Source organism: Sardina pilchardus, chromosome 1, assembly GCF_963854185.1.
Source record: "Sardina pilchardus chromosome 1, fSarPil1.1, whole genome shotgun sequence".
Lineage (NCBI taxonomy): Eukaryota > Metazoa > Chordata > Actinopteri > Clupeiformes > Clupeidae > Sardina > Sardina pilchardus.
This window is the reverse complement of record NC_084994.1, coordinates 8850405-8859020: the sequence shown is the minus strand read 5'-3', so window position 1 is coordinate 8859020 and position 8616 is coordinate 8850405. Positions and strand designations below refer to the sequence as shown.

At 44.5% G+C, this 8616-nt stretch overlaps 1 protein-coding gene across 1 annotated transcript in view; it reads right to left on the bottom strand.

The window, feature by feature from the left end:
* LOC134082625 (NACHT, LRR and PYD domains-containing protein 3-like) overlaps positions 1-1298 on the bottom strand; it is a 17932-nt gene extending 16634 nt beyond the window's left edge. The window contains exon 1 of the mRNA XM_062538514.1: positions 1248-1298. The gene's annotated coding sequence lies outside the window, so the exon portion shown is untranslated. The remainder of the gene's footprint in view (positions 1-1247) is intronic.
* Positions 1299-8616: the final 7318 nt, after the last annotated feature.

Sequence of the window (8616 nt, the reverse complement as noted above, 5' to 3'; positions counted from 1 at the left end):
CCATGTACACCCCACTGACTTCTCCAGGGCCCTAAAACCATGTACGCCCCACTGACTGCTCTAGGACCCTAAAACCATGTACACCCCACTGACTGCTCCAGGACCCTAAAACCATGTGCGCCCCACTGACTGCTCCAGGACCCTAAACCATGTGCGCCCCACTGACTGCTCCAGGACCCTAAACCATGTGCGCCCCACTGACTGCTCCAGGACCCTAAAACCATGTGCACCCCACTGACTGCTCCAGGACCCTAAAACCATGTGCACCCCACTGACTGCTCCAGGCCCCTAAACCCATGTACACCCCACTGACTGCTCCAGGACCCTAAACCATGTACACCCCACTGACTGCTCCAGGACCCTAAAACCATGTGCGCCCCACTGACTGCTCCAGGACCCTAAAACCATGTGCGCCCCACTGACTGCTCCAGGGTGAAAGACCCTAAAGGTCCCTAACATACACACAACACTATACATATCCAGATGATTTTACTACAACCATCTCTATTATATTTGGTGGCACAGGCCTTGCTGAGTTGCAAACAATGGCAATACTGTATAAAGGACAAAGAGAATACTGATCTGAAGTTGTACCCTTTCTTGAGGTACAGACAGACCATTTGTCCACACTCCTGCTTGCCTCATATGTGTCTGCCACTAACGTGAAGAGGCCTATAGCTAGCCTATGCTTTGCCACTATCATGTGAGCGTCATACCCTTTGGTTTCAGCCAATGAAATGACAGCATAGTTATACTGAGATGTAGGCGCACCTTAAGAGGAACGACTGCACAACCAAACAATTATACAAATAACTTCGCTAAAGTATTGTTAGGAACGATTTCATCATCCCAAAGTATTGGTATCGACATCCCTATGGTCTATGCAAACCCGTTCTGGTCAGGATAGCGCCAGTTAGTAGCCATGTTATGCACGAATGTTGGGCTTGATTCCATAATCTGGCCCTGGTAAAAGAAAAAAAAAAAGCCTAACTCGATGTTATGTTACAGCGGAGTGTAGGCAAATGTGATTTATTCAGGAGCCTAGTCTTATATTTAATATGACCAAGACCGCCTTCGATGGTTTGTCAGGGCGTAGAATGTCAGTCGAAAACATTTCTTGCAACGACGACAAGTTCATGCAACGAAATTTTAATATATGTTGAAATATGTGTTAATTCAAAACATTCCACTTACCGAAAACACAAAGTGAATGAGAACATGGACACATAAAATAGTGTGTTTCTTACCTCAGGCTAGCGTGTGCTCTCGATACAAAACAAGTTACAGATGCGTCAGAGTATAGGCCTGTTTACTTTCGCTTACTTTTACTTCAAAAGTCCCTCCCCGTATCGTAGCCTTAATAGAATGTATGGCAGGCTAAATTGATTCCAGTAAAAATATTGAATTGCAGACAAACTCTGGGACAACATTGTATTATGCTGTGTCATATAGGCGTACTATATGTAACCGGCGGGTCATATTAAGAGTTTATTTCATTTGCAATTTTAAAAGTGCGTGTCTCCTTTAAATGCCAGAAAACTACAGTGATGTCATGATGTAGTTCCCAAATGGGTTTAGTGATTTCTGGGTAGATTCAGAAGAGCAGGAGGCTACGGAATATGACCGCCGCGGAGTCCTGCACATTCTCTCCTCAAAATGAATCATGCGTGTCAATTTATTTCCATCTCCTAATCCATCCCCTGCTGCAACTTTTATGTGTGTGAATGAGTGCGTGCCTGTGTGTGCTTGCTTTTGTTTATGTTTGCGTCCCTGTCTGCTTGCCTGCGTTCGTGTGTGTTTTATGTGTCTGTGTAGCCTACTGTATGTTCACTTGTGAGTGTGTGTGTGTGTGTGTGTGTGTGTGTGTGTGTGTCTGTGTGGGGTGTGTGTGCATGTGGGTGTGTTTGTGCATGCGTGCGGGTACGTGTTTATGTGTGTGTGTGTGTGTGTGTATTTATTTATGTGTGTGTGTGTTTATGTGTGTGTGTAGCCTACGTGCATGAATGATGAACGTGAGTGTGTGCGTACATGTGTGTGTGTTTCTCTTGTGTGTGTGTGTGTGTGTGTGTGTGTGTGTGTGTGTGTGTGTGTGTGTGTGTGTGTGTGTGTGTGTCTGCATGTGTGTGCATACAGTCACTAAATATAGGCTACACATATGTGACCCAGGGCCCATAGGAGCCCTAAAGCTACACAAAGGAACCGACTAGTACGCCACCTAGAGGGAGATGGGGGACCCTTCAACCCTTCAATGCACCCTTTTCAACCTGTAGTGTATGGAGATACACTTATACTTATATTTGACTTTTATTTCCATGTTTTGTATTTCTTAATGTGACCCTTGACCTGTTCTTGTTATTGGATGCCACTGTGGTATAAATGTTAGAGCGCCACTCATGGCGCAGCCTTAGATGAGACCGAGCTAGAGTCCTGATGAGTGTTGGTTCAGTGGCTGCTTTGCTGCTGTGTAATGTATGTTACCAGTTTTAGTAATAAACAGAGGAATATCCAAAGATACCCATCGTTGTATATTGCAGTTACTTTGTAGATACACGACAATTTTGGCGACGAGGATGGGATATTCCTCGTAGTTTTATGTACAGCGGGTGACTCCCGTCCTGACCGGTAGCAGCTAGATTTTTTGAAGTTTGCTAACAGCTTAGCTAACATGGCGCTGTACAATACAGATATTGGACTGCAGTTCGATGAAACAACGGAAACATTCGACAATTACGAGGAAAGACTTTTACAATTTTTGTCTGCTAACGACATTGAGCAAGGCAAAAGAAGAGCTGTATTTTTGTCCGTAGTTGGACCGAAGAACTTTGCCTTGCTAAAGGATTTGATATCTCCTAAAAAGTTCGATGAACTCTCCCTAGAAACTTTGCTAGAAACACTGCGTAATTTTTACACGCCAAAGAAGAACGTATTGGCTGAGAGATTTGCTTTTAGAAGCCGAAGGCAACAGGCTGGAGAGACTTTTGTTGATTACATTGCTAGTTTAAAAAGGCTAGCGTCTACATGCAATTTTGGCGCGAGCCTCGAGGAGCAGCTCCGAGATCAGTTTGTGTGTGGAACATCTAACCAAGAACTGCGTCGAAAGTTACTGAATGCCGCCATTGGCGAGGGATTAACATGGCAAAAGATGGTCGAATTAACGAACAATTTTGAATGCACAAATTCGGGACTGGACAGTATGCAGAGGGGCCAGTCGTCGGTGCATCTGCGAGCAGACCACGTCGGAGTGCGCAGACCACGAGAGTCCAGGACTGAACGGAACCAGAGGGAGGTCAGCGACAGTCAGCATGAATGCTACAGGTGCCTGGGGAAAGGACACGGACCGGGGAACTGCCGTTTCAAAGACTTCCAGTGTCGTGGCTGCGGGAAGAACGGACATCTGGAGCGAGCTTGCCGGAACCAGCGCACCGACGCAGGAAAGGAGATGCGGTTTGCGGGACACTCATCTGCCCGCCCGCCTCGGATCAAAGGGGGCCCGGAGGTGAACTTTGTGGATCAGGCAGACGAAGAGCCAGAGACTCACTCTACTGAACAGCGGACTGATATGAGACTGTATACAGTAAAGACTGTGAGTGAGTATGTGAAGCCTTACAATGTGATGGTAAAATGTAATGGTGTTAGAATGTACATGGAGGTAGATACCGGGGCAGCGATGTCTGTTATCTCAGAGAACTTGTACCAATCTAAACTGAAGGGAGTGCCATTGCAACCGTGTGACGTTACACTAAGAACATACACTGACCAACCGTTAGCCTTATTAGGTAAAATCGTAGTGAATGTACAGTGTGGGAAGCAGCAGCTGCGCTTGTCCTTGCTAGTGGCTCGTGGGAAGGCACCTGCGCTTATGGGCCGTGATTGGATTCGCGTGCTCAATTTAGATTGGTCAAAAGTGAATCGCGTGGCTGTATCCGACCCAGTGGAACAAGTGTGTTCAGAGCACAGAGCAGTTTTCAGCACAGACCTAGGACGCGCCAAAGGCGTCACTGCGTCCTTACGTGTAGCACCAGATGCTAAGCCAAAGTTTTGCAAGGCCAGACCAGTGCCTTATGCACTGCGCGAAACAGTTGACAAAAAGTTAATCGAACTCGAACAACAAGGAATAATCTCTCCAGTGCGACATAGTGAGTGGGCGGCGCCGCTTGTGTGCATTCCGAAACGAGACGGTTCTGTGCGCATTTGTGGAGATTATAAAGTGACCATTAATCAGTTCCTGGATATTGATCAGTATCCACTTCCAAAACCGCAGGATTTATTCTCCACGTTAGCAGGTGGAAAGCATTTTACAAAGCTTGATTTAACACAGGCCTACACTCAGCTAGAAATGGATGAGAAGAGTAAACCGTTTCTCACCATCAATACTCACAGAGGTCTATATGTGTGCAACCGCTTGCCATACGGGGTCGCTAGCGCTCCCGCTTTATTCCAGCGCACTATGGATGAAGTGTTGCAAGGGCTTGATGGTGTAGTGTGCTACCTTGATGACATTCTGATAACGGGAACAGATAGCCATACACATCTGCACAATTTAAAATTAGTGTTACAGAGACTAGAAGAGCATGGGCTTAGGCTTAACAAAGAGAAATGCGCTTTTTTTCAGAACAGTGTGACCTATCTTGGGCACGTAATTGATGCTGAGGGTGTGCGCCCAATTAAAGAGAAAACTGAGGCTATTGACAAAGCTCCTGTGCCGAAAAATGTGACAGAATTGAGGTCGTACTTAGCCATGCTCAATTACTATGGTAAATTTATACCAAATCTGTCCACTGAAATTAAGCCCATGACAGAGCTCCTACACAAAGATAGGGAGTGGACCTGGACAAGAAGATGTCAAGAGGCATTCGAACGTACCAAAAAACAGCTAGTAGCCGCGCCTGTGCTCACCCATTACGATCCTAAGTTGCCTGTAATTTTGGCATGTGATGCTTCGCCTTACGGCATAGGCGCTGTGATTTCACATCAGCTCCCAGACAACAGTGAGAAACCTATAGCGTATGTGTCTAGAACACTCACTAAAACAGAAGTAGCTCTGATGAGTAGCACCACATCGGAAAAGACCATAGAGGTTTTGAGGGGATACTTTGCCACATGGGGTCTTCCAGACGAATTGGTGTCCGATAATGGACCACAATTTGTGTCTGTTGAATTTGAAACATTCCTCAGAAATAATGGTGTGAAACACATCAGGAGTTCTCCTTACCACCCAGCTTCTAATGGGGCTGCAGAGCGTTTGGTGCAGAACCTGAAAACCGCTCTGGAAAAAGGAAAGAGTAGCAACATGACTTTGCAACACTGCATCCACAACTTTTTATTCTGTTACAGAAGTACGCCACAGTCTACCACAGGGAAAACTCCTGCTGAATTGTTTCTGCGACGTCAATTCAAAACCAGGTTGTCTCTTACTAAACCTAGCTTCAAAGATACAATGCAACACAAACAGGACAGTGAACAATCAAAACAAGCTGATCAATTGGCGAAAGTCAGACACTTCCTACCAAAGCAAAAGGTGTTGGTTAGAAACCACAGGGGAGGGGAAGGTGTTAAATGGGTGCCTGGGTGCATTGTAAAGGCACTGGGTCCTGTCACATATCTAGTGAAAGTGTATGGAAAGGTGCATAAGAGACATGTCAATCAAATGATCAATACGGAAATTGATAATTGTAATGTGTCAAATGAATTGGAGGATGATGATGATTTGAGGGTTGTCCAAAACGGGTCAAATGCATGTGGGGCTGTACATGTCCCGGAATTCCCTGAGAGAGTTGAGCAAGAAGGTTCCAGTGAGACTGCTCCCTCCTCGGTTGCAGAGGATACTCAGAGGCCGCAGCGGCAAAGGAAGCCGCCTGATAGATTAAATCTGTGAACCCAATGTTATGACCATGTAATGTGTGAAAAGAGAAATGTTAAAAAGAGAAAAAAGAAAAAAAAAAGATTTTGTTTGTATTGTACAGTAAGAGTGTTGGGTTCAGATCTCAGGGGAGGAGTGTAGTGTATGGAGATACACTTATACTTATATTTGACTTTTATTTCCATGTTTTGTATTTCTTAATGTGACCCTTGACCTGTTCTTGTTATTGGATGCCACTGTGGTATAAATGTTAGAGCGCCACTCATGGCGCAGCCTTAGATGAGACCGAGCTAGAGTCCTGATGAGTGTTGGTTCAGTGGCTGCTTTGCTGCTGTGTAATGTATGTTACCAGTTTTAGTAATAAACAGAGGAATATCCAAAGATACCCATCGTTGTATATTGCAGTTACTTTGTAGATACACGACACAACCCTTCACCCAGACAGGTTCTTAAATGGACAGAGGAAGAGCAGAGACCTAGTTCTCAAGTTCAAAACACTTTTATTGATCTTTTGGAAACAGCAATCAACTGCTGGGGAGGGAATTAGTTAGTAAAAATATACATTTGCAATAAATATTGATTGGTTTACGGCCAGATATAAATGGGCATGCAACAGACAGAATATAGGCTACTATACCAGCTGGAGGAGTAGTCAGGTGAACCACTGGAGGGAGGGGAAGGGCCAGAAAAAGACACATTGTTGACAGAACTTGCAGCGTGTTTTCTAAATGATGTGTATGTGTTGACAAATGAAGATGAAGATATTTTCTTAAGTTGTTTGTGTTTCGTCTATTTGCACGTGTTTTGTTGATTGTGTTGTCATAAGCTGCACTCTTTTGGACCTGTCAGCCACAGTAGGTAATGCACCAAAAAAGCTGCTTTAGTTGCCTCAAGAAGAAACTTTTTATTTATTTATTTATTTATGTAGGCCTATGTAGTAATTCTGCATGTACAATACACATGGCTCAAAGTTATACATACGAAATCCATGTACAATATTACAGGTGCAATAAACATTCAGAGCAAACAAAACAAGAAAGGAAAAACACACAAATGCATACTAGGACTTGGAAAGTAAGTCAGATTCTGTTACTCTGTCCTAGAGCACAAATAAAGAAACAGTAGAGTTCCACACTCCAGCCCAGTCAGTGGCGGTAATGCACCGCCATGCAACATACAGTAGCCTAACATAAAAGTACGAAGAAGTAGAAGAAGAAGAGTTCTGTTTTTTTTTTACCGACAGAGAGGTATGTCTGGTACAGCAGGTAAACTGATCTCCGTGCAGAACTCAATTGAGTCACTGCTGGCTGATTTCTTGATCATATAAGTGTAGGTAGGCTACGATCGTAGTTCTTGTAAAACGACGGGACATACGTCAGGTGCCCATTTAATTAGTCGTTACAGTTCATGTTGTTTTGTTGTATTCTCTTTAAGATAAATAAAATATGTTGAAATACATGCTTTCGTTTTTTGTGTGTCGCTCCGTCTATAGGCTGCAGAAACTGCGTGGAATGATGTATGGTCCGTTGTGAACATGGATCTCGGACTTGTTCCGTTAAGTTCTGTCTAACGTTACTGAAACGCAGCATGTGGACCCTCTAAGAATGACGGTGAAACAAGAAGATCGGCCTATAAAAGAGGAAGAATGTGGTTTTGTGATTGCATTTCAACATGAAGAAAAGCCCTGTGCAGAGCTGCACTGTACCACTGAAACAGACCATGAGACAGCTGTCGCGGAGCGGAGATCAACAGCGGAGGTGAACGTGAAACGAGAAGAGGATGGAAAAGAGCTCGACTATCACCTGGGAAGTAAGTCCTTAGCAGGGTTCCTACCGGTCATGGAATTTCTGGAATGTCGTGTAATTCTAGAAATTCTATTCCAAACATGGAACGTCACAGGGAATTGTGTCACGTGTGGGGCAAAGTCATGGAATATCAGGGCATGTTGTTGTAGCAGTTTAAAATGTAGGCCTACTTGCTCAAATATTTCCACGCAGAATTTGTGTATATCATGCTGTCCTGCTTGTTTTGAGTAGCTCAACTGTATTTTTGAATGCCTATTTGTTTCATCTTCCGCTCTAAAACAAAAAAATTATAATGCTACGCAGGTGCTCTAAAATTGTTGGCTGCTTTATTTTACTATTCATAATGATAAAGTCATGGGATTTTACGTTTCATTTAGAGTGGGGAAACCTGTCTCAGATAACAAAAGCTTCTACAATGTCACCTCTTCTAGTCATAGACAATCGTAGCGTTTTCATGTCTACCTTAAATCACCTAGGCCTAACATATAGATGCCACAGCATCTGTCATACACTGTCTCCTGCTCCAACATGTGCACCTGAGTCCTCAGCTCCTAAACCGACCTGTTCCCTACAGACCCCGTGTCTCTGGCCCAGTTGAAGAGGGTATCAGTGGTGCTGGTGGACTGCTGCAGACCACAAGGACGACGAGGGAAGGAGGAGGAGATGCAGACGCAGACCAACGGAGATGCAGAACAACCCGAGACCAGTAAGAGACCAGAAACTACACACACACACACACACACATACACACACACACACACACACACACACACACACACACACACACACACACACACACACACACACACACACACACACACATACAAGCATGCATACAAGCAAGCATACATACATAGGGATGGCATAGTTCACAAAAAAGGCATTTTCCCCCCTTTTGCGTGAAAAGCAGAGTTGTGTGAAGTGTTGCGGGTCACGAGCAGAAATGGGAAG